This window comes from Taudactylus pleione, unplaced genomic scaffold, assembly GCF_031769625.1.
Source record: "Taudactylus pleione unplaced genomic scaffold, aTauple2 ptg000317l, whole genome shotgun sequence".
NCBI lineage: Eukaryota > Metazoa > Chordata > Amphibia > Anura > Myobatrachidae > Taudactylus > Taudactylus pleione.
Window position 1 is genome coordinate 5,727,757 of NW_028284718.1, and position 26,840 is coordinate 5,754,596.

The 26,840-nt window shown below is 35.0% G+C and overlaps 5 non-coding genes across 5 annotated transcripts; all 5 read left to right on the forward strand.

The window, feature by feature from the left end:
- Positions 1-631: 631 nt before the first annotated feature.
- On the forward strand, positions 632-703 carry TRNAP-UGG (transfer RNA proline (anticodon UGG)). Its single transcript has one exon. It is a non-coding gene; the product is annotated as a tRNA-Pro (tRNA).
- A 10,240-nt stretch (positions 704-10,943) lies between these two features.
- On the forward strand, positions 10,944-11,015 carry TRNAP-UGG (transfer RNA proline (anticodon UGG)). The gene has a single exon. It is a non-coding gene; the product is annotated as a tRNA-Pro (tRNA).
- A 5,121-nt stretch (positions 11,016-16,136) lies between these two features.
- TRNAP-UGG (transfer RNA proline (anticodon UGG)) lies at positions 16,137-16,208 on the forward strand. The gene has a single exon. It is a non-coding gene; the product is annotated as a tRNA-Pro (tRNA).
- A 7,949-nt stretch (positions 16,209-24,157) lies between these two features.
- TRNAP-UGG (transfer RNA proline (anticodon UGG)) lies at positions 24,158-24,229 on the forward strand. The gene has a single exon. It is a non-coding gene; the product is annotated as a tRNA-Pro (tRNA).
- A 2,293-nt stretch (positions 24,230-26,522) lies between these two features.
- On the forward strand, positions 26,523-26,594 carry TRNAP-UGG (transfer RNA proline (anticodon UGG)). Its single transcript has one exon. It is a non-coding gene; the product is annotated as a tRNA-Pro (tRNA).
- Positions 26,595-26,840: the final 246 nt, after the last annotated feature.

Consider the following 26,840-nt stretch of genomic DNA (forward strand, 5'->3'; position numbering starts at 1 on the left):
CTTTGCACAGCAATTTCCAAGCAAGTATACTTAGAAAAATATTGACTATTAGGAAATATTTTATTTATGATAATATTTCCTCCTTGTATACATTAGTGACTGCTTTAAAATAATACAATTTTCACATAAAAACAGTTAAGAAATCAAATAAAACATGCTTACTTGATGACTCTATGATTCTCACTTTGGGTGCGAGAGGTCACGGGTTCAAATCCCGGACGAGCCCAAATTTTTAGATTCTTTGACATGGTTCCATTATCTTATTGAAGTCAATTTCCAGAGTGAATTTCAACTGAATATTGTTTTTTCAAAACTCTCAAAATAGATTGGATTTACTTATTTGCAGAATTGAATTTTGTTTTTTGTCAAACTGCTAAAATTATTTGTAAGTACTTATCTGCACATAGCATGTGACATGTCTTGGGTTTTATCCATCAGAAAAACTCTGCGGGGCATCATAAAACTTTGCACAGCAATTTCCAAGCAAGTATATTTAGAAAAATATTGACTATTAGGAAACATTTTATTTATGCTAATATTTCCTCCTTGTATACATTAGTGACTGCTTTAAAAGAATACCATTTTCACATAAAATAGTTAAGAAATCAAATAAAACAGACTTATTTCAGTTGGCTCGTTGGTCTAGGGGTATGATTATCGCTTTGGGTGCGAGAGGTCCCGGTTTCGAATCCCGGACGAGCCCTCTATTTCTTTTTTACGGTGCATCTCATGGTTTATATATATCTGATTTTCTCAATTTTCTAAGTCAATAGCATCAACAGAGTTTTGTTTTTGCCATACTCCCAATAGAATTTGTACATACTTATGAATCTTGCCTTCATCATTTTTCAATTGCCTTTCTTCTATTTATGCATGATTTACACATAGCTTTAGACAAGTCTTGGGTTTTATCGATCAGACAAGTCCAAACTCTGTAGCCATTTTTAAATCTTGTCACTGCACTTTCCAAATAAGCACACAAAGAAAACTATCAATAGAATCTTACGGAAACATTTTAGTTGTTCTAAAAATAAGAGCATACTTATTCAAATTTCAACTGTATTGTGGTATATTAGGAAAACTGCAGGTTCCCTACTGTCTAGATAGCTTTGAATGTTTTAAAAGAATAGTCTCATTTTGAAACACAAAAAGTTCAAAATGAAATTGCAAGGTTTTCTTTTGCCTTTCTTCTGTGTCTGGAAGCATGATTTGTACATTGCATATGACAAGTCTTTAGCTTCGTCCATGAGAGAAGTTCAAACTCTGTAGGCACTCACAAATCTTGTCCCTGCACTTTTCCTATATGCATACTTAGAAAACTATCTACTGGACCATAAGGAAATATTTTATATATTCTACAAATTCATTTTTACATAAATGTATAGGGTGTTTTTAAAAACAAAAAGCTATTTTCTTTAAATCAATTGAAAAATCAATAAAAAAATGTTCAGGTAGGTGGCTTGTTGGTCTAGGGTTATGATTCTTGCTTCGGGTGTGAGAGGTCCCGGGTTCAAATCCTGGATGAGCCCAACTTTTCAGATTCTTTGACATGGTTCCATTATCTTATTGAAGTCAATTTCCTGAGTGAATTTCAACTGAATGTTGTTTTTTCAAAACTCCCAAAATAGATTGGATTTACTTACTTGCACAATTGAATTTTGTATTTTGTCAAACTGCTAAAATTATTTGTAAATACTTATTTGCACATAGCATGTGACATGTCTTGGGTTTTATCCATCAGAAAAACTCTGCTGGGCATCATAAAACTTTGCACAGCAATTTCCAAGCAAGTATACTTAGAAAAATATTGACTATTGGGAAATATTTTAGTTATGCTAATATTTCCTCCTTGTATACATTAGTGACTGCTTTAAAAGAATACCATTTTCACATAAAAACAGTTAAGAAATCAAATAAACCACACTTATATCAGTTGGCTCGTTAGTCTAGGGCTATGATTCTCGCTTTGGGTGCGAGAAGTCCCGGGTTCAAATCCCGGATGAGCCCTCTATTTCTTATGTCACTGCACTTTCCAAATAAGCACACAAAGAAAACTATCAATAGAATAGTACATTTTAGTTGTTCTAAAAATAAGAGCATACTTATTCAAATTTCAACTGTATTGTGGTATATTAGGAAAACTGCAGGTTCCCCACTGTCTAGATAGCTTTGAATGTTTTAAAAGAATAGTCTCCTTTTGAAACACAAAAAGTTCAAAATGAAATTGCAAGGTTTTCTTTTGCCTTTCTTCTGTGTCTGGAAGCATGATTTGTACATTGCATATGACAAGTCTTTAGCTTCATCCATGAGAGAAGTCCAAACTCTGTAGGCACTCACAAATCTTGTCCCTGCACTTTTCCTATATGCATACTTAGAAAACTATCTACTGGACCATAAGGAAATATTTTATTTATTCTACAAATTCATTTTTACATAAATGTATATGGTGTTTTTAAAAACAAAAAGCTATTTTCTTTAAATCAATTGAAAAATCAGCAGAAAAATGTTCAGGTAGGTGGCTTGTTGGTCTAGGGTTATGATTCTTGCTTAGGGTGTGAGAGGTCCCAGGTTCAAAGCATGGATGAGCCCAAATTTTCTGATTCTTTGACATAGTTCCATTATCTTATTGAAGTCAATTTCCTGAGTAAAATCTTCAACTGAATATTAATTTTTAAAAACTCACAAAATAGATTGGATTTACTTATCTGCACAATTGAATTTTGTTTTTTGTCAAACTGCTAAAATTATTTGTAATTACTTAGCTGCACATAGCATGTGACATGTCTTGGGTTTTATCCATCAGAAAAACTATGCTGGGCATCATAAAACTTTGCACAGCAATTTCCAAGCAAGTATACTTAGAAAAATATTGACTATTAGGAAATATTTTATTTATGATAATATTTCCTCCTTGTATACATTAGTGACTGCTTTAAAATAATACAATTTTCACATAAAAACAGTTAAGAAATCAAATAAAACATGCTTACTTGATGACTCTATGATTCTCACTTTGGGTGCGAGAGGTCACGGGTTCAAATCCCGGACGAGCCCAAATTTTTAGATTCTTTGACATGGTTCCATTATCTTATTGAAGTCAATTTCCAGAGTGAATTTCAACTGAATATTGTTTTTTCAAAACTCTCAAAATAGATTGGATTTACTTATTTGCAGAATTGAATTTTGTTTTTTGTCAAACTGCTAAAATTATTTGTAAGTACTTATCTGCACATAGCATGTGACATGTCTTGGGTTTTATCCATCAGAAAAACTCTGCGGGGCATCATAAAACTTTGCACAGCAATTTCCAAGCAAGTATATTTAGAAAAATATTGACTATTAGGAAACATTTTATTTATGCTAATATTTCCTCCTTGTATACATTAGTGACTGCTTTAAAAGAATACCATTTTCACATAAAATAGTTAAGAAATCAAATAAAACAGGCTTATTTCAGTTGGCTCGTTGGTCTAGGGGTATTATTATCGCTTTGGGTGCGAGAGGTCCTGGTTTCAAATCCCGGATGAGCCCTCTATTTCTTTTTTACGGTGCATCTCATGGTTTATATATATCTGATTTTCTCAATTTTCTAAGTCAATAGCATCAACTGAGTTTTGTTTTTGCCATACTCCCAATAGAATTTGTACATACTTATGAATCTTGCCTTCATCATTTTTCAATTGCCTTTCTTCTATTTATGCATGATTTACACATAGCTTTAGACAAGTCTTGGGTTTTATCGATCAGACAAGTCCAAACTCTGTAGCCATTTTTAAATCTTGTCACTGCACTTTCCAAATAAGCACACAAAGAAAACTATCAATAGAATCTTACGGAAACATTTTAGTTGTTCTAAAAATAAGAGCATACTTATTCAAATTTCAACTGTATTGTGGTATATTAGGAAAACTGCAGGTTCCCTACTGTCTAGATAGCTTTGAATGTTTTAAAAGAATAGTCTCATTTTGAAACACAAAAAGTTCAAAATGAAATTGCAAGGTTTTCTTTTGCCTTTCTTCTGTGTCTGGAAGCATGATTTGTACATTGCATATGACAAGTCTTTAGCTTCGTCCATGAGAGAAGTTCAAACTCTGTAGGCACTCACAAATCTTGTCCCTGCACTTTTCCTATATGCATACTTAGAAAACTATCTACTGGGGGCGTGGCCTGGCAGCCATCAGGGACGGAAGTGTGGCTTAAGAGCTCCTGATAGCCCTTCTCTAAAACTGCCTACTGCTCAGGTTAAAGGCATCTTACTGCCAAATATTTACTTTCCCCTGCGTCTCTCACCCTGAGAGAGGCCAGCAGAGGTGTCTGCGGTGCCTGGGTGACCTTCCCTGCCTCCCCGAGAGCTGCGGCCTACCTTCCACCCTGCAGCCGGGACCTAGATTTCAGAGGCCCTCCGACTTCCATAGCTGCGCTGCCGCGAGTGTCCACCTGCTGCCTTCAAGCTCAGGGGCAGCAGACACATATCTAAAGGTACCCTGGGGACTTACCTAAGTTGTTGGGAGTTCCCCATATCAAGACCACAGTGTGGGGGACGCTGGGCTCCGGAGCCCCGGGACGACGCCATCTTGGTTTTTTTTTTCTGCAATATTCCCCATAGAAACAGAGCTTGTATGAGGTGTGAGCTCCCTCTGGTGGCCGAAAAGTATATTACATGGCACACTGATGCAGTTCTCTATGCCTGATGATTAAATTCTCTGTCCTGTCACCCTGATATCTCAATGGCCTAACACTTTTCTGAGTTAAGTGGAACATACATTCACGTGATACCCATTTTTATTCACTTTATTTTTTTTTATCGTGAGAGATTACGCTGGATTTTACTATGGGCCCGAAAAAAGTTAAAATCTCTAAATCTGTCTCAAAAATAGCCTTTTTCAAACCCTCTCCTCAAACTGTTAAAGCTATCGGGATGGAGACGTTGGCTCCCCAGAAAACTAAATTGACTACTCCATCTAATGCAAGTTCCTCCCCCACTCATACCGATTCTGCACCGAGTTCCCCTAAAGATTGTGACTCTCTCACAGTCGGCACCATGAAACTACTCCTCTCACAATTTAAAGTAGAGGTTGCTGCGGAATTTCGTGCCACTCTTCAAGCTTGTCAACAGTCAATTGACGACCTCGGTGATCGAACAAATAACCTTGAAAATAAAATGGAGGAGGTAGTCGGGTCACACAATGACCTCATAGTTCAGCATGAGTCTCTCCAAACTGAAATTACTGCTCTTCGGGAGAAAGTCGGAGATTTGGAGGACAGATCAAGACGCAACAATATTAAACTCCGAGGAGTTCCTGAAACTGTTCCCCATAGTGGTCTCCACGAATTTACGTTGAATTTATTTCGGAAGCTCCTGCCTGAAGCGCGATCAGATGACCTTCTTATTGATCGCATTCATCGACTTCCAAAAGCCAGAAGTGCTCCGGAGGGTGCATCTAGGGATGTATTAATGCGGATGCATTTCTTTCATATGAAGGAGGCATTATTGAAGGCAGCTAGACCTTCAGAGGAATCAGCAGCGGCTTTGAAAGGCCTCCAATTATTTGGTGATCTCTCTCAAGCAACATTGGCAAAGAGACGCTCCTTCTATCCAATTACTAGTGCCCTCAGGAGAGCTAATATACTTTATCGATGGGGTTTTCCTACCAAACTCCTAGTGTCACGTGATGGTTCCACAGTCATAATTACAAACCTGGATGAAGGGTGGAAAACCCTATCTAGGTGGAACATTGCTGGAAATTCTTTTGATTCTTCATCCAATCAAAACCTGCAGAAAGACTGATCTATAGCGGGATTTCAAGCATAAGTACACATTATAATTTTCTTTCTGCTGTATGCTACTATATATAGCCTGAGAAAGTTTTGTGAGTATTTTGAATGTCTTAGTCTATTCAGAGTGGCAATAATGCATTTTCACTATATTATTTTACTCGAATTCTAGTATATGTTTCATTTACAAGTAGGCCAGTTACTTATTTAAATTTTTGTATGTATCTTTGGATACGTTTTTTTTTATATGTTACCAAGTTTTGTATGGCCATGTTCTCCTAGGGGGTTACACTTGGGTACTGTTTATTTACGGGTAATGTTTCCTGCCCCTTCCCCGTAAATTCGGGGGGGAGGCTGAAACTACGTGCTATCTTTTTCACATAATTGCATTGCCTGAGTGATCTCGTTTGTATGTAAAGATATGGTTCTATGCTTGGTTTATTTATAGTGTTAATTAACTTTCGTTTATGGGTGACGGGGATAGGCTACTACCCCCCAATCACAAATTCCTAAGAGTCGTAGTTTTTTACACGACTCTTGTTGGCTCCAAGTGGGGTCGTTTATGTTCTCTTATACCCCTTCTAATGTCTGCTGTTTTTTTTTTCCTTTTTATTTTCCTTTTTATCTATGTTACCCTGTTATGTGTTTCTCTTTTCCCCAGCCAGATTTGCAATTCCAGGATTGTTATTTTGATGTTGGTCACTGCACAGTATTTTACACCTTGTCTGTATAGATATGGTTAATTTATTATCAATCAATGCGAAAGGATTGAACTCTCCCCAAAAAAGAAATTTAGCACTGCGGTATTTTTCTAAGGTTAAAGCCCACATTGTTGCGATTCAGGAGACGCATTTTCAGCAGTCTGCCCCTCCAAGATTTAATAACATCAGATTCCCTCATTGCTACACAGCTAATGGGCCTCAAAAGAAAGCAGGAGTAGCCATCCTTATTTCTCAACATTGCGCATTTACACTAACCTCAAAATATGCAGACCCACAGGGAAGGTATCTAATTCTAGTGGGATTACTAGATAATGTTGAGGTTACTATTGTCTCATGTTATGTTCCAAATACAGGGCAATTGGCCTTCTGTAGAAAATTCTGTTTGACTTTACAAAAACACTCTAAGGGAGCATTATTGCTCCTCGGAGACTTTAATATGGTCCTGGATCCAACCATGGATAGATCCCATTCAACAACTTCCCGTTCAAATAGACCACAGGAGTTTTCTAAGGTTTTCCAGCAGCTTTTAGTAGAGCACGGGTTGTTTGATGCCTGGAGAGCAAAACACCCTACAGTAAGAGATTATTCCTTTTATTCGAATGTCCATAGGACGTATTCCCGGATAGACTTGGCCCTATGTGATAGATGGACCTTATCATCTATTAGTAGTATCAATATTCTTCCCATGACTTGGTCAGACCACTCCCCCCTTTTTGTTAAATGGGATATAGGGAATAGGAGAGTAATCCCGGGCCCGTGGAGACTAGGTAGTCACCTGTTGACTCAGCCGGAGGCTCATAAAGCAGTTCAGGAGGCTCTTTCTATTTTTCTTAGTACCAATAAGCCGGAAGAAACTTCCATATTTAACTTTTGGTGCTCATTGAAGGCAGTTATTAGAGGTTCAGCAATTCAAGTTGCGGCTCGGCTTAAGAGAGAATATAAACAACAGTATGAGAAAGCGGAAGTTGAGGCAGCGCAAATTGAAGAAGCTCATAAAGCAGACCCCTCTAATAAAATATTATATAAACAACTCCTCAATGCTCGAGAAAGGGTGAATGTTTTCTCACTTAGAGAAGTACAGCGTAATATTGCCAGATTAAATCAAAAGTTCTATGTATTTGGTAATCGAGCAAGTCGACTGTTGGCTAATAAATTACGTGGACGAAGGGCTAGGGGGCAGATACAGAGAATCTACAATCACCATGGGGCTAAAGTATCGGACCCTGTAGAGATAGCTAATGCTTTTGCAACCTATTATGCGCAACTTTATAACCTCAAAGTTGACCCCAATATTGCCCAACCAACGGCAGCCCTTATTGAGCAATTCTTGAGTGGGCTTTCTCTCCCGAAATTGTCTTCTGAGGCTTGTCTGTCCCTTAGCACTCCTTGGACTCTGGAGGAAATAGATGTAGCCATTAGCAAAATGCAATCAGATAAGGCTCCAGGTCCGGACGGCTATTCTGCCAACTTTTACAAAACATTTAAAGCTGAGCTGGCTCCGGTTTTGTTGTCTGTGTTCGGTGAAGCAACGGAATCTAAGCAATTCCCTGAAGAAATGCTGGAGGCACGTATAATTGCCATACCAAAACCCGGCAAAGACCCTAATGCTGTAGCTAATTACCGACCTATTGCTTTGCTGAACACAGATGTCAAGTTGTTTGCCAAAGTGATTGCTAGTCGCCTGTCTCGGCTGTTGCCGGTTCTCATTAAACCGGATCAGGTCGGATTTGTGATGCATAGGCAAGCCCCAGACAATACACGTAGAGTTCTCAATATTATAGAATATTATGACTACCGTAGGGAGCCTTTATTGATCCTATCGCTTGATGCCGAAAAGGCGTTTGACCGCCTGCACTGGGGTTATTTGATGAAGGTTTTACACAGTTTCGGTTTCCAGGGAGGTATTTTAGATTCCATTTCGGCCCTATATACTTGCCCTTCTGCGAAGGTATTTGTAAACGGTTGTCTATCTGACAAATTTGACATAACCAACGGCACACGTCAGGGGTGCCCACTTTCGCCACTCATCTTTGCGCTTGCCATTGAACCTCTGGCGGAGATGATCAGAACCCTCAAATCCATACATGGTCCCTTGCTCGGAGGTTTCTCCCATAAAATAAACTTATTCGCAGATGATATTTTACTGTGTTTACTCCACCCAGAAGAGTCCCTTCCAGCATTGCATGCCATTTTGGATCAATACGCAGCAGTGTCCTTTTACAAACTCAACACAGCAAAGACAGAAGCCCTCCCTCTTAACATCCCAACTGTAATTTTGGAGAAACTACAGGAGACGTATAGATATACATGGAAATCTAGGTCCCTCAAATATCTGGGGGTGCATTTAGCTAGAGACCATGATCTTATTGATTGTAATTTTGGGCCCCTCTTGAAAGCTTATGAAACTTTAACAAAAGAATGGATGCTACATGAGGTGTCCTGGCTAGGAAGGATTGCAGCTGCAAAAATGGTGCTGCTCCCGAAACTAATGTATTTATTTCGGACCATTACTAGACCCCTATCCAAATCCATATGTAACAAATTTTACCAAATACTAACTAAATATATTTGGAAGGGGAATCAACCCAGAATAGCGAGAAATACCCTCTCCCTCTCTAAGGAGACAGGCGGAGTGGCCTTCCCAGACTTGGAGAGATACCATTCAGCATGTATACTTAGCCAGGCAAGGGACTGGTTCATAATAGACTCTCCCAAACCCTGGGTAATTATTGAAAGGGAACTTATGCGCCCCTTTCCCCTTCCTGATCTATTCTGGCTGCCCTCTTCTGAAATCTCCTTCAGACCGGGATTCTGTAAAGCAGTTCAGACTACAATAGTATGTTGGCATACCTGTGTTTCCTTAGATGAAGAGATTTCCCTGCCTTCTCCTAATCTGTCTCTCCGATCAATAGCCAATTTGATCCCTGATATGCACTTAGGTTCCTGGGCGAAGGTGGGCCTCTCTTCTTTGGGGGATGTATTCGCGGGGGAGGATTTGGCTTCTTTTGTGTCCCTTCAAACGCAATTTGGTTTAACGAGGCAGGACTTTCATAAATATTTACAGCTGAGACATTGGTTGCACAGTCACCTCCCTTCTCCACTTAAAAAACCTGCCTTCCCATCACTGCTGCTGACTCGCCTACGATCCTCTAATCACAAAGGTGGTATATCTTGCTGGTATCAGTATCAGATAATGTTAATGTTAAAAAAAAAAGGGAAACTTCCGTGTCGGCTTAAATGGGAGAGGGATCTGGCTGTGAACCTTTCTGATGAGGACTGGAATATTATTTTTATTATTTTTCGTTCCAGTTTTACTATATCCAAATGTATCAACCATTCAGAAATGTATTACAAATTACTTCAGAGAGCATATTTTACTCCTGAAAGGCTGCATAAGATCTGGCCCTCTGTCTCGCAATATTGCTGGAGAGGTTGTGGTTTGGTGGGAGACATCTTTCATGTCTTTTGGTCCTGTCCTCTACTTCGCCCCTTGTGGAATGCAGTATTTTTTATTATTAGTAAAATAGTTGGTGTAACTATTCAGGCGGAGCCTCTAGTTGCCTTATTCCACTTCTATCCTGGGGAATTATCACGTGGCGAGAGATATATTATGGGTCATGTGCTGATTGCTACAAAAGCTACAATTGCTCAGGGGTGGAAGACAGCCTCTCTCCCCAACATCACAATCATAGAAAACAAGATCCATAAGCATTTTGTTTTTGAAACAACAGGTGAGAAATACTCCTCCTCCGTCAATTCCATCCATATGAAATGGTTTAAATGGGGAGAATATAGGGAAAAACAAGGCCATTCCACCATTTATAAGAAAACTATCTACTGGACCATAAGGAAATATTTTATATATTCTACAAATTCATTTTTACATAAATGTATATGGTGTTTTTAAAAACAAAAAGCTATTTTCTTTAAATCAATTGAAAAATCAATAAAAAAATGTTCAGGTAGGTGGCTTGTTGGTCTAGGGTTATGATTCTTGCTTCGGGTGTGAGAGGTCCCGGGTTCAAATCCTGGATGAGCCCAACTTTTCAGATTCTTTGACATGGTTCCATTATCTTATTGAAGTCAATTTCCTGAGTGAATTTCAACTGAATGTTGTTTTTTCAAAACTCCCAAAATAGATTGGATTTACTTACTTGCACAATTGAATTTTGTATTTTGTCAAACTGCTAAAATTATTTGTAAATACTTATTTGCACATAGCATGTGACATGTCTTGGGTTTTATCCATCAGAAAAACTCTGCTGGGCATCATAAAACTTTGCACAGCAATTTCCAAGCAAGTATACTTAGAAAAATATTGACTATTGGGAAATATTTTAGTTATGCTAATATTTCCTCCTTGTATACATTAGTGACTGCTTTAAAAGAATACCATTTTCACATAAAAACAGTTAAGAAATCAAATAAACCACACTTATATCAGTTGGCTCGTTAGTCTAGGGGTATGATTCTCGCTTTGGGTGCGAGAAGTCCCGGGTTCAAATCCCGGACGAGCCCTCTATTTCTTATGTCACTGCACTTTCCAAATAAGCACACAAAGAAAACTATCAATAGAATAGTACATTTTAGTTGTTCTAAAAATAAGAGCATACTTATTCAAATTTCAACTGTATTGTGGTATATTAGGAAAACTGCAGGTTCCCCACTGTCTAGATAGCTTTGAATGTTTTAAAAGAATAGTCTCCTTTTGAAACACAAAAAGTTCAAAATGAAATTGCAAGGTTTTCTTTTGCCTTTCTTCTGTGTCTGGAAGCATGATTTGTACATTGCATATGACAAGTCTTTAGCTTCATCCATGAGAGAAGTCCAAACTCTGTAGGCACTCACAAATCTTGTCCCTGCACTTTTCCTATATGCATACTTAGAAAACTATCTACTGGACCATAAGGAAATATTTTATTTATTCTACAAATTCATTTTTACATAAATGTATATGGTGTTTTTAAAAACAAAAAGCTATTTTCTTTAAATCAATTGAAAAATCAGCAGAAAAATGTTCAGGTAGGTGGCTTGTTGGTCTAGGGTTATGATTCTTGCTTAGGGTGTGAGAGGTCGCAGGTTCAAAGCATGGATGAGCCCAAATTTTCTGATTCTTTGACATAGTTCCATTATCTTATTGAAGTCAATTTCCTGAGTAAAATCTTCAACTGAATATTAATTTTTAAAAACTCACAAAATAGATTGGATTTACTTATCTGTACAATTGAATTTTGTTTTTTGTCAAACTGCTAAAATTATTTGTAATTAATTAGCTGCACATAGCATGTGACATGTCTTGGGTTTTATCCATCAGAAAAACTATGCTGGGCATCATAAAACTTTGCACAGCAATTTCCAAGCAAGTATATTTAGAAAAATATTGACTATTAGGAAACATTTTATTTATGCTAATATTTCCTCCTTGTATACATTAGTGACTGCTTTAAAAGAATACCATTTTCACATAAAATAGTTAAGAAATCAAATAAAACAGACTTATTTCAGTTGGCTCGTTGGTCTAGGGGTATTATTATCGCTTTGGGTGCGAGAGGTCCTGGTTTCAAATCCCGGACGAGCCCTCTATTTCTTTTTTACGGTGCATCTCATGGTTTATATATATCTGATTTTCTCAATTTTCTAAGTCAATAGCATCAACTGAGTTTTGTTTTTGCCATACTCCCAATAGATTTTGTACATACTTATGAATCTTGCCTTCATCATTTTTCAATTGCCTTTCTTCTATTTATGCATGATTTACACATAGCTTTAGACAAGTCTTGGGTTTTATCGATCAGACAAGTCCAAACTCTGTAGCCATTTTTAAATCTTGTCACTGCACTTTCCAAATAAGCACACAAAGAAAACTATCAATAGAATCTTACGGAAACATTTTAGTTGTTCTAAAAATAAGAGCATACTTATTCAAATTTCAACTGTATTGTGGTATATTAGGAAAACTGCAGGTTCCCTACTGTCTAGATAGCTTTGAATGTTTTAAAAGAATAGTCTCATTTTGAAACACAAAAAGTTCAAAATGAAATTGCAAGGTTTTCTTTTGCCTTTCTTCTGTGTCTGGAAGCATGATTTGTACATTGCATATGACAAGTCTTTAGCTTCGTCCATGAGAGAAGTTCAAACTCTGTAGGCACTCACAAATCTTGTCCCTGCACTTTTCCTATATGCATACTTAGAAAACTATCTACTGGACCATAAGGAAATATTTTATATATTCTACAAATTCATTTTTACATAAATGTATATGGTGTTTTTAAAAACAAAAAGCTATTTTCTTTAAATCAATTGAAAAATCAATAAAAAAATGTTCAGGTAGGTGGCTTGTTGGTCTAGGGTTATGATTCTTGCTTCGGGTGTGAGAGGTCCCGGGTTCAAATCCTGGATGAGCCCAACTTTTCAGATTCTTTGACATGGTTCCATTATCTTATTGAAGTCAATTTCCTGAGTGAATTTCAACTGAATGTTGTTTTTTCAAAACTCCCAAAATAGATTGGATTTACTTACTTGCACAATTGAATTTTGTATTTTGTCAAACTGCTAAAATTATTTGTAAATACTTATTTGCACATAGCATGTGACATGTCTTGGGTTTTATCCATCAGAAAAACTCTGCTGGGCATCATAAAACTTTGCACAGCAATTTCCAAGCAAGTATACTTAGAAAAATATTGACTATTGGGAAATATTTTAGTTATGCTAATATTTCCTCCTTGTATACATTAGTGACTGCTTTAAAAGAATACCATTTTCACATAAAAACAGTTAAGAAATCAAATAAACCACACTTATATCAGTTGGCTCGTTAGTCTAGGGCTATGATTCTTGCTTTGGGTGCGAGAAGTCCCGGGTTCAAATCCCGGACGAGCCCTCTATTTCTTATGTCACTGCACTTTCCAAATAAGCACACAAAGAAAACTATCAATAGAATAGTACATTTTAGTTGTTCTAAAAATAAGAGCATACTTATTCAAATTTCAACTGTATTGTGGTATATTAGGAAAACTGCAGGTTCCCCACTGTCTAGATAGCTTTGAATGTTTTAAAAGAATAGTCTCCTTTTGAAACACAAAAAGTTCAAAATGAAATTGCAAGGTTTTCTTTTGCCTTTCTTCTGTGTCTGGAAGCATGATTTGTACATTGCATATGACAAGTCTTTAGCTTCATCCATGAGAGAAGTCCAAACTCTGTAGGCACTCACAAATCTTGTCCCTGCACTTTTCCTATATGCATACTTAGAAAACTATCTACTGGACCATAAGGAAATATTTTATTTATTCTACAAATTCATTTTTACATAAATGTATATGGTGTTTTTAAAAACAAAAAGCTATTTTCTTTAAATCAATTGAAAAATCAGCAGAAAAATGTTCAGGTAGGTGGCTTGTTGGTCTAGGGTTATGATTCTTGCTTAGGGTGTGAGAGGTCCCAGGTTCAAAGCATGGATGAGCCCAAATTTTCTGATTCTTTGACATAGTTCCATTATCTTATTGAAGTCAATTTCCTGAGTAAAATCTTCAACTGAATATTAATTTTTAAAAACTCACAAAATAGATTGGATTTACTTATCTGCACAATTGAATTTTGTTTTTTGTCAAACTGCTAAAATTATTTGTAATTACTTAGCTGCACATAGCATGTGACATGTCTTGGGTTTTATCCATCAGAAAAACTATGCTGGGCATCATAAAACTTTGCACAGCAATTTCCAAGCAAGTATACTTAGAAAAATATTGACTATTAGGAAATATTTTATTTATGATAATATTTCCTCCTTGTATACATTAGTGACTGCTTTAAAATAATACAATTTTCACATAAAAACAGTTAAGAAATCAAATAAAACATGCTTACTTGATGACTCTATGATTCTCACTTTGGGTGCGAGAGGTCACGGGTTCAAATCCCGGACGAGCCCAAATTTTTAGATTCTTTGACATGGTTCCATTATCTTATTGAAGTCAATTTCCAGAGTGAATTTCAACTGAATATTGTTTTTTCAAAACTCTCAAAATAGATTGGATTTACTTATTTGCAGAATTGAATTTTGTTTTTTGTCAAACTGCTAAAATTATTTGTAAGTACTTATCTGCACATAGCATGTGACATGTCTTGGGTTTTATCCATCAGAAAAACTCTGCGGGGCATCATAAAACTTTGCACAGCAATTTCCAAGCAAGTATATTTAGAAAAATATTGACTATTAGGAAACATTTTATTTATGCTAATATTTCCTCCTTGTATACATTAGTGACTGCTTTAAAAGAATACCATTTTCACATAAAATAGTTAAGAAATCAAATAAAACAGGCTTATTTCAGTTGGCTCGTTGGTCTAGGGGTATTATTATCGCTTTGGGTGCGAGAGGTCCTGGTTTCAAATCCCGGACGAGCCCTCTATTTCTTTTTTACGGTGCATCTCATGGTTTATATATATCTGATTTTCTCAATTTTCTAAGTCAATAGCATCAACTGAGTTTTGTTTTTGCCATACTCCCAATAGAATTTGTACATACTTATGAATCTTGCCTTCATCATTTTTCAATTGCCTTTCTTCTATTTATGCATGATTTACACATAGCTTTAGACAAGTCTTGGGTTTTATCGATCAGACAAGTCCAAACTCTGTAGCCATTTTTAAATCTTGTCACTGCACTTTCCAAATAAGCACACAAAGAAAACTATCAATAGAATCTTACGGAAACATTTTAGTTGTTCTAAAAATAAGAGCATACTTATTCAAATTTCAACTGTATTGTGGTATATTAGGAAAACTGCAGGTTCCCTACTGTCTAGATAGCTTTGAATGTTTTAAAAGAATAGTCTCATTTTGAAACACAAAAAGTTCAAAATGAAATTGCAAGGTTTTCTTTTGCCTTTCTTCTGTGTCTGGAAGCATGATTTGTACATTGCATATGACAAGTCTTTAGCTTCGTCCATGAGAGAAGTTCAAACTCTGTAGGCACTCACAAATCTTGTCCCTGCACTTTTCCTATATGCATACTTAGAAAACTATCTACTGGACCATAAGGAAATATTTTATATATTCTACAAATTCATTTTTACATAAATGTATATGGTGTTTTTAAAAACAAAAAGCTATTTTCTTTAAATCAATTGAAAAATCAATAAAAGAATGTTCAGGTAGGTGGCTTGTTGGTCTAGGGTTATGATTCTTGCTTCGGGTGTGAGAGGTCCCGGGTTCAAATCCTGGATGAGCCCAACTTTTCAGATTCTTTGACATGGTTCCATTATCTTATTGAAGTCAATTTCCTGAGTGAATTTCAACTGAATGTTGTTTTTTCAAAACTCCCAAAATAGATTGGATTTACTTACTTGCACAATTGAATTTTGTATTTTGTCAAACTGCTAAAATTATTTGTAAATACTTATTTGCACATAGCATGTGACATGTCTTGGGTTTTATCCATCAGAAAAACTCTGCTGGGCATCATAAAACTTTGCACAGCAATTTCCAAGCAAGTATACTTAGAAAAATATTGACTATTGGGAAATATTTTAGTTATGCTAATATTTCCTCCTTGTATACATTAGTGACTGCTTTAAAAGAATACCATTTTCACATAAAAACAGTTAAGAAACCAAATAAACCACACTTATATCAGTTGGCTCGTTAGTCTAGGGGTATGATTCTCGCTTTGGGTGCGAGAAGTCCCGGGTTCAAATCCCGGACGAGCCCTCTATTTCTTATGTCACTGCACTTTCCAAATAAGCACACAAAGAAAACTATCAATAGAATAGTACATTTTAGTTGTTCTAAAAATAAGAGCATACTTATTCAAATTTCAACTGTATTGTGGTATATTAGGAAAACTGCAGGTTCCCCACTGTCTAGATAGCTTTGAATGTTTTAAAAGAATAGTCTCCTTTTGAAACACAAAAAGTTCAAAATGAAATTGCAAGGTTTTCTTTTGCCTTTCTTCTGTGTCTGGAAGCATGATTTGTACATTGCATATGACAAGTCTTTAGCTTCATCCATGAGAGAAGTCCAAACTCTGTAGGCACTCACAAATCTTGTCCCTGCACTTTTCCTATATGCATACTTAGAAAACTATCTACTGGACCATAAGGAAATATTTTATTTATTCTACAAATTCATTTTTACATAAATGTATATGGTGTTTTTAAAAACAAAAAGCTATTTTCTTTAAATCAATTGAAAAATCAGCAGAAAAATGTTCAGGTAGGTGGCTTGTTGGTCTAGGGTTATGATTCTTGCTTAGGGTGTGAGAGGTCCCAGGTTCAAAGCATGGATGAGCCCAAATTTTCTGATTCTTTGACATAGTTCCATTATCTTATTGAAGTCAATTTCCTGAGTAAAATCTTCAACTGAATATTAATTTTTAAAAACTCACAAAATAGATTGGATTTACTTATCTGCACAATTGAATTTTGTTTTTTGTCAAACTGCTAAAATTATTTGTAATTACTTAGCTGCACATAGCATGTGACATGTCTTGGGTTTTATCCATCAGAAAAACTATGCTGGGCATCATAAAACTTTGCACAGCAATTTCCAAGCAAGTATATTTAGAAAAATATTGACTATTAGGAAACATTTTATTTATGCTAATATTTCCTCCTTGTATACATTAGTGACTGCTTTAAAAGAATACCATTTTCACATAAAATAGTTAAGAAATCAAATAAAACAGACTTATTTCAGTTGGCTCGTTGGTCTAGGGGTATTATTATCGCTTTGGGTGCGAGAGGTCCTGGTTTCAAATCCCGGACGAGCCCTCTATTTCTTTTTTACGGTGCATCTCATGGTTTATATATATCTGATTTTCTCAATTTTCTAAGTCAATAGCATCAACTGAGTTTTGTTTTTGCCATACTCCCAATAGAATTTGTACATACTTATGAATCTTGCCTTCATCATTTTTCAATTGCCTTTCTTCTATTTATGCATGATTTACACATAGCTTTAGACAAGTCTTGGGTTTTATCGATCAGACAAGTCCAAACTCTGTAGCCATTTTTAAATCTTGTCACTGCACTTTCCAAATAAGCACACAAAGAAAACTATCAATAGAATCTTACGGAAACACTTTAGTTGTTCTAAAAATAAGAGCATACTTATTCAAATTTCAACTGTATTGTGGTATATTAGGAAAACTGCAGGTTCCCTACTGTCTAGATAGCTTTGAATGTTTTAAAAGAATAGTCTCATTTTGAAACACAAAAAGTTCAAAATGAAATTGCAAGGTTTTCTTTTGCCTTTCTTCTGTGTCTGGAAGCATGATTTGTACATTGCATATGACAAGTCTTTAGCTTCGTCCATGAGAGAAGTTCAAACTCTGTAGGCACTCACAAATCTTGTCCCTGCACTTTTCCTATATGCATACTTAGAAAACTATCTACTGGACCATAAGGAAATATTTTATATATTCTACAAATTCATTTTTACATAAATGTATATGGTGTTTTTAAAAACAAAAAGCTATTTTCTTTAAATCAATTGAAAAATCAATAAAAAAATGTTCAGGTAGGTGGCTTGTTGGTCTAGGGTTATGATTCTTGCTTCGGGTGTGAGAGGTCCCGGGTTCAAATCCTGGATGAGCCCAACTTTTCAGATTCTTTGACATGGTTCCATTATCTTATTGAAGTCAATTTCCTGAGTGAATTTCAACTGAATGTTGTTTTTTCAAAACTCCCAAAATAGATTGGATTTACTTACTTGCACAATTGAATTTTGTATTTTGTCAAACTGCTAAAATTATTTGTAAATACTTATTTGCACATAGCATGTGACATGTCTTGGGTTTTATCCATCAGAAAAACTCTGCTGGGCATCATAAAACTTTGCACAGCAATTTCCAAGCAAGTATACTTAGAAAAATATTGACTATTGGGAAATATTTTAGTTATGCTAATATTTCCTCCTTGTATACATTAGTGACTGCTTTAAAAGAATACCATTTTCACATAAAAACAGTTAAGAAATCAAATAAACCACACTTATATCAGTTGGCTCGTTAGTCTAGGGCTATGATTCTTGCTTTGGGTGCGAGAAGTCCCGGGTTCAAATCCCGGACGAGCCCTCTATTTCTTATGTCACTGCACTTTCCAAATAAGCACACAAAGAAAACTATCAATAGAATAGTACATTTTAGTTGTTCTAAAAATAAGAGCATACTTATTCAAATTTCAACTGTATTGTGGTATATTAGGAAAACTGCAGGTTCCCCACTGTCTAGATAGCTTTGAATGTTTTAAAAGAATAGTCTCCTTTTGAAACACAAAAAGTTCAAAATGAAATTGCAAGGTTTTCTTTTGCCTTTCTTCTGTGTCTGGAAGCATGATTTGTACATTGCATATGACAAGTCTTTAGCTTCATCCATGAGAGAAGTCCAAACTCTGTAGGCACTCACAAATCTTGTCCCTGCACTTTTCCTATATGCATACTTAGAAAACTATCTACTGGACCATAAGGAAATATTTTATTTATTCTACAAATTCATTTTTACATAAATGTATATGGTGTTTTTAAAAACAAAAAGCTATTTTCTTTAAATCAATTGAAAAATCAGCAGAAAAATGTTCAGGTAGGTGGCTTGTTGGTCTAGGGTTATGATTCTTGCTTAGGGTGTGAGAGGTCCCAGGTTCAAAGCATGGATGAGCCCAAATTTTCTGATTCTTTGACATAGTTCCATTATCTTATTGAAGTCAATTTCCTGAGTAAAATCTTCAACTGAATATTAATTTTTAAAAACTCACAAAATAGATTGGATTTACTTATCTGCACAATTGAATTTTGTTTTTTGTCAAACTGCTAAAATTATTTGTAATTACTTAGCTGCACATAGCATGTGACATGTCTTGGGTTTTATCCATCAGAAAAACTATGCTGGGCATCATAAAACTTTGCACAGCAATTTCCAAGCAAGTATACTTAGAAAAATATTGACTATTAGGAAATATTTTATTTATGATAATATTTCCTCCTTGTATACATTAGTGACTGCTTTAAAATAATACAATTTTCACATAAAAACAGTTAAGAAATCAAATAAAACATGCTTACTTGATGACTCTATGATTCTCACTTTGGGTGCGAGAGGTCACGGGTTCAAATCCCGGACGAGCCCAAATTTTTAGATTCTTTGACATGGTTCCATTATCTTATTGAAGTCAATTTCCAGAGTGAATTTCAACTGAATATTGTTTTTTCAAAACTCTCAAAATAGATTGGATTTACTTATTTGCAGAATTGAATTTTGTTTTTTGTCAAACTGCTAAAATTATTTGTAAGTACTTATCTGCACATAGCATGTGACATGTCTTGGGTTTTATCCATCAGAAAAACTCTGCGGGGCATCATAAAACTTTGCACAGCAATTTCCAAGCAAGTATATTTAGAAAAATATTGACTATTAGGAAACATTTTATTTATGCTAATATTTCCTCCTTGTATACATTAGTGACTGCTTTAAAAGAATACCATTTTCACATAAAATAGTTAAGAAATCAAATAAAACAGGCTTATTTCAGTTGGCTCGTTGGTCTAGGGGTATTATTATCGCTTTGGGTGCGAGAGGTCCTGGTTTCAAATCCCGGACGAGCCCTCTATTTCTTTTTTACGGTGCATCTCATGGTTTATATATATCTGATTTTCTCAATTTTCTAAGTCAATAGCATCAACTGAGTTTTGTTTTTGCCATACTCCCAATAGAATTTGTACATACTTATGAATCTTGCCTTCATCATTTTTCAATTGCCTTTCTTCTATTTATGCATGATTTACACATAGCTTTAGACAAGTCTTGGGTTTTATCGATCAGACAAGTCCAAACTCTGTAGCCATTTTTAAATCTTGTCACTGCACTTTCCAAATAAGCACACAAAGAAAACTATCAATAGAATCTTACGGAAACATTTTAGTTGTTCTAAAAATAAGAGCATACTTATTCAAATTTCAACTGTATTGTGGTATATTAGGAAAACTGCAGGTTCCCTACTGTCTAGATAGCTTTGAATGTTTTAAAAGAATAGTCTCATTTTGAAACACAAAAAGTTCAAAATGAAATTGCAAGGTTTTCTTTTGCCTTTCTTCTGTGTCTGGAAGCATGATTTGTACATTGCATATGACAAGTCTTTAGCTTCGTCCATGAGAGAAGTTCAAACTCTGTAGGCACTCACAAATCTTGTCCCTGCACTTTTCCTATATGCATACTTAGAAAACTATCTACTGGACCATAAGGAAATATTTTATATATTCTACAAATTCATTTTTACATAAATGTATATGGTGTTTTTAAAAACAAAAAGCTATTTTCTTTAAATCAATTGAAAAATCAATAAAAAAATGTTCAGGTAGGTGGCTTGTTGGTCTAGGGTTATGATTCTTGCTTCGGGTGTGAGAGGTCCCGGGTTCAAATCCTGGATGAGCCCAACTTTTCAGATTCTTTGACATGGTTCCATTATCTTATTGAAGTCAATTTCCTGAGTGAATTTCAACTGAATGTTGTTTTTTCAAAACTCCCAAAATAGATTGGATTTACTTACTTGCACAATTGAATTTTGTATTTTGTCAAACTGCTAAAATTATTTGTAAATACTTATTTGCACATAGCATGTGACATGTCTTGGGTTTTATCCATCAGAAAAACTCTGCTGGGCATCATAAAACTTTGCACAGCAATTTCCAAGCAAGTATACTTAGAAAAATATTGACTATTGGGAAATATTTTAGTTATGCTAATATTTCCTCCTTGTATACATTAGTGACTGCTTTAAAAGAATACCATTTTCACATAAAAACAGTTAAGAAATCAAATAAACCACACTTATATCAGTTGGCTCGTTAGTCTAGGGCTATGATTCTTGCTTTGGGTGCGAGAAGTCCCGGGTTCAAATCCCGGACGAGCCCTCTATTTCTTATGTCACTGCACTTTCCAAATAAGCACACAAAGAAAACTATCAATAGAATAGTACATTTTAGTTGTTCTAAAAATAAGAGCATACTTATTCAAATTTCAACTGTATTGTGGTATATTAGGAAAACTGCAGGTTCCCCACTGTCTAGATAGCTTTGAATGTTTTAAAAGAATAGTCTCCTTTTGAAACACAAAAAGTTCAAAATGAAATTGCAAGGTTTTCTTTTGCCTTTCTTCTGTGTCTGGAAGCATGATTTGTACATTGCATATGACAAGTCTTTAGCTTCATCCATGAGAGAAGTCCAAACTCTGTAGGCACTCACAAATCTTGTCCCTGCACTTTTCCTATATGCATACTTAGAAAACTATCTACTGGACCATAAGGAAATATTTTATTTATTCTACAAATTCATTTTTACATAAATGTATATGGTGTTTTTAAAAACAAAAAGCTATTTTCTTTAAATCAATTGAAAAATCAGCAGAAAAATGTTCAGGTAGGTGGCTTGTTGGTCTAGGGTTATGATTCTTGCTTAGGGTGTGAGAGGTCCCAGGTTCAAAGCATGGATGAGCCCAAATTTTCTGATTCTTTGACATAGTTCCATTATCTTATTGAAGTCAATTTCCTGAGTAAAATCTTCAACTGAATATTAATTTTTAAAAACTCACAAAATAGATTGGATTTACTTATCTGCACAATTGAATTTTGTTTTTTGTCAAACTGCTAAAATTATTTGTAATTACTTAGCTGCACATAGCATGTGACATGTCTTGGGTTTTATCCATCAGAAAAACTATGCTGGGCATCATAAAACTTTGCACAGCAATTTCCAAGCAAGTATACTTAGAAAAATATTGACTATTAGGAAATATTTTATTTATGATAATATTTCCTCCTTGTATACATTAGTGACTGCTTTAAAATAATACAATTTTCACATAAAAACAGTTAAGAAATCAAATAAAACATGCTTACTTGATGACTCTATGATTCTCACTTTGGGTGCGAGAGGTCACGGGTTCAAATCCCGGACGAGCCCAAATTTTTAGATTCTTTGACATGGTTCCATTATCTTATTGAAGTCAATTTCCAGAGTGAATTTCAACTGAATATTGTTTTTTCAAAACTCTCAAAATAGATTGGATTTACTTATTTGCAGAATTGAATTTTGTTTTTTGTCAAACTGCTAAAATTATTTGTAAGTACTTATCTGCACATAGCATGTGACATGTCTTGGGTTTTATCCATCAGAAAAACTCTGCGGGGCATCATAAAACTTTGCACAGCAATTTCCAAGCAAGTATATTTAGAAAAATATTGACTATTAGGAAACATTTTATTTATGCTAATATTTCCTCCTTGTATACATTAGTGACTGCTTTAAAAGAATACCATTTTCACATAAAATAGTTAAGAAATCAAATAAAACAGGCTTATTTCAGTTGGCTCGTTGGTCTAGGGGTATTATTATCGCTTTGGGTGCGAGAGGTCCTGGTTTCAAATCCCGGACGAGCCCTCTATTTCTTTTTTACGGTGCATCTCATGGTTTATATATATCTGATTTTCTCAATTTTCTAAGTCAATAGCATCAACTGAGTTTTGTTTTTGCCATACTCCCAATAGAATTTGTACATACTTATGAATCTTGCCTTCATCATTTTTCAATTGCCTTTCTTCTATTTATGCATGATTTACACATAGCTTTAGACAAGTCTTGGGTTTTATCGATCAGACAAGTCCAAACTCTGTAGCCATTTTTAAATCTTGTCACTGCACTTTCCAAATAAGCACACAAAGAAAACTATCAATAGAATCTTACGGAAACATTTTAGTTGTTCTAAAAATAAGAGCATACTTATTCAAATTTCAACTGTATTGTGGTATATTAGGAAAACTGCAGGTTCCCTACTGTCTAGATAGCTTTGAATGTTTTAAAAGAATAGTCTCATTTTGAAACACAAAAAGTTCAAAATGAAATTGCAAGGTTTTCTTTTGCCTTTCTTCTGTGTCTGGAAGCATGATTTGTACATTGCATATGACAAGTCTTTAGCTTCGTCCATGAGAGAAGTTCAAACTCTGTAGGCACTCACAAATCTTGTCCCTGCACTTTTCCTATATGCATACTTAGAAAACTATCTACTGGACCATAAGGAAATATTTTATATATTCTACAAATTCATTTTTACATAAATGTATATGGTGTTTTTAAAAACAAAAAGCTATTTTCTTTAAATCAATTGAAAAATCAATAAAAGAATGTTCAGGTAGGTGGCTTGTTGGTCTAGGGTTATGATTCTTGCTTCGGGTGTGAGAGGTCCCGGGTTCAAATCCAGGATGAGCCCAACTTTTCAGATTCTTTGACATGGTTCCATTATCTTATTGAAGTCAATTTCCTGAGTGAATTTCAACTGAATGTTGTTTTTTCAAAACTCCCAAAATAGATTGGATTTACTTACTTGCACAATTGAATTTTGTATTTTGTCAAACTGCTAAAATTATTTGTAAATACTTATTTGCACATAGCATGTGACATGTCTTGGGTTTTATCCATCAGAAAAACTCTGCTGGGCATCATAAAACTTTGCACAGCAATTTCCAAGCAAGTATACTTAGAAAAATATTGACTATTGGGAAATATTTTAGTTATGCTAATATTTCCTCCTTGTATACATTAGTGACTGCTTTAAAAGAATACCATTTTCACATAAAAACAGTTAAGAAATCAAATAAACCACACTTATATCAGTTGGCTCGTTAGTCTAGGGGTATGATTCTCGCTTTGGGTGCGAGAAGTCCCGGGTTCAAATCCCGGACGAGCCCTCTATTTCTTATGTCACTGCACTTTCCAAATAAGCACACAAAGAAAACTATCAATAGAATAGTACATTTTAGTTGTTCTAAAAATAAGAGCATACTTATTCAAATTTCAACTGTATTGTGGTATATTAGGAAAACTGCAGGTTCCCCACTGTCTAGATAGCTTTGAATGTTTTAAAAGAATAGTCTCCTTTTGAAACACAAAAAGTTCAAAATGAAATTGCAAGGTTTTCTTTTGCCTTTCTTCTGTGTCTGGAAGCATGATTTGTACATTGCATATGACAAGTCTTTAGCTTCATCCATGAGAGAAGTCCAAACTCTGTAGGCACTCACAAATCTTGTCCCTGCACTTTTCCTATATGCATACTTAGAAAACTATCTACTGGACCATAAGGAAATATTTTATTTATTCTACAAATTCATTTTTACATAAATGTATATGGTGTTTTTAAAAACAAAAAGCTATTTTCTTTAAATCAATTGAAAAATCAGCAGAAAAATGTTCAGGTAGGTGGCTTGTTGGTCTAGGGTTATGATTCTTGCTTAGGGTGTGAGAGGTCCCAGGTTCAAAGCATGGATGAGCCCAAATTTTCTGATTCTTTGACATAGTTCCATTATCTTATTGAAGTCAATTTCCTGAGTAAAATCTTCAACTGAATATTAATTTTTAAAAACTCACAAAATAGATTGGATTTACTTATCTGCACAATTGAATTTTGTTTTTTGTCAAACTGCTAAAATTATTTGTAATTACTTAGCTGCACATAGCATGTGACATGTCTTGGGTTTTATCCATCAGAAAAACTATGCTGGGCATCATAAAACTTTGCACAGCAATTTCCAAGCAAGTATATTTAGAAAAATATTGACTATTAGGAAACATTTTATTTATGCTAATATTTCCTCCTTGTATACATTAGTGACTGCTTTAAAAGAATACCATTTTCACATAAAATAGTTAAGAAATCAAATAAAACAGACTTATTTCAGTTGGCTCGTTGGTCTAGGGGTATTATTATCGCTTTGGGTGCGAGAGGTCCTGGTTTCAAATCCCGGACGAGCCCTCTATTTCTTTTTTACGGTGCATCTCATGGTTTATATATATCTGATTTTCTCAATTTTCTAAGTCAATAGCATCAACTGAGTTTTGTTTTTGCCATACTCCCAATAGAATTTGTACATACTTATGAATCTTGCCTTCATCATTTTTCAATTGCCTTTCTTCTATTTATGCATGATTTACACATAGCTTTAGACAAGTCTTGGGTTTTATCGATCAGACAAGTCCAAACTCTGTAGCCATTTTTAAATCTTGTCACTGCACTTTCCAAATAAGCACACAAAGAAAACTATCAATAGAATCTTACGGAAACATTTTAGTTGTTCTAAAAATAAGAGCATACTTATTCAAATTTCAACTGTATTGTGGTATATTAGGAAAACTGCAGGTTCCCTACTGTCTAGATAGCTTTGAATGTTTTAAAAGAATAGTCTCATTTTGAAACACAAAAAGTTCAAAATGAAATTGCAAGGTTTTCTTTTGCCTTTCTTCTGTGTCTGGAAGCATGATTTGTACATTGCATATGACAAGTCTTTAGCTTCGTCCATGAGAGAAGTTCAAACTCTGTAGGCACTCACAAATCTTGTCCCTGCACTTTTCCTATATGCATACTTAGAAAACTATCTACTGGACCATAAGGAAATATTTTATATATTCTACAAATTCATTTTTACATAAATGTATATGGTGTTTTTAAAAACAAAAAGCTATTTTCTTTAAATCAATTGAAAAATCAATAAAAAAATGTTCAGGTAGGTGGCTTGTTGGTCTAGGGTTATGATTCTTGCTTCGGGTGTGAGAGGTCCCGGGTTCAAATCCTGGATGAGCCCAACTTTTCAGATTCTTTGACATGGTTCCATTATCTTATTGAAGTCAATTTCCTGAGTGAATTTCAACTGAATGTTGTTTTTTCAAAACTCCCAAAATAGATTGGATTTACTTACTTGCACAATTGAATTTTGTATTTTGTCAAACTGCTAAAATTATTTGTAAATACTTATTTGCACATAGCATGTGACATGTCTTGGGTTTTATCCATCAGAAAAACTCTGCTGGGCATCATAAAACTTTGCACAGCAATTTCCAAGCAAGTATACTTAGAAAAATATTGACTATTGGGAAATATTTTAGTTATGCTAATATTTCCTCCTTGTATACATTAGTGACTGCTTTAAAAGAATACCATTTTCACATAAAAACAGTTAAGAAATCAAATAAACCACACTTATATCAGTTGGCTCGTTAGTCTAGGGGTATGATTCTCGCTTTGGGTGCGAGAAGTCCCGGGTTCAAATCCCGGACGAGCCCTCTATTTCTTATGTCACTGCACTTTCCAAATAAGCACACAAAGAAAACTATCAATAGAATAGTACATTTTAGTTGTTCTAAAAATAAGAGCATACTTATTCAAATTTCAACTGTATTGTGGTATATTAGGAAAACTGCAGGTTCCCCACTGTCTAGATAGCTTTGAATGTTTTAAAAGAATAGTCTCCTTTTGAAACACAAAAAGTTCAAAATGAAATTGCAAGGTTTTCTTTTGCCTTTCTTCTG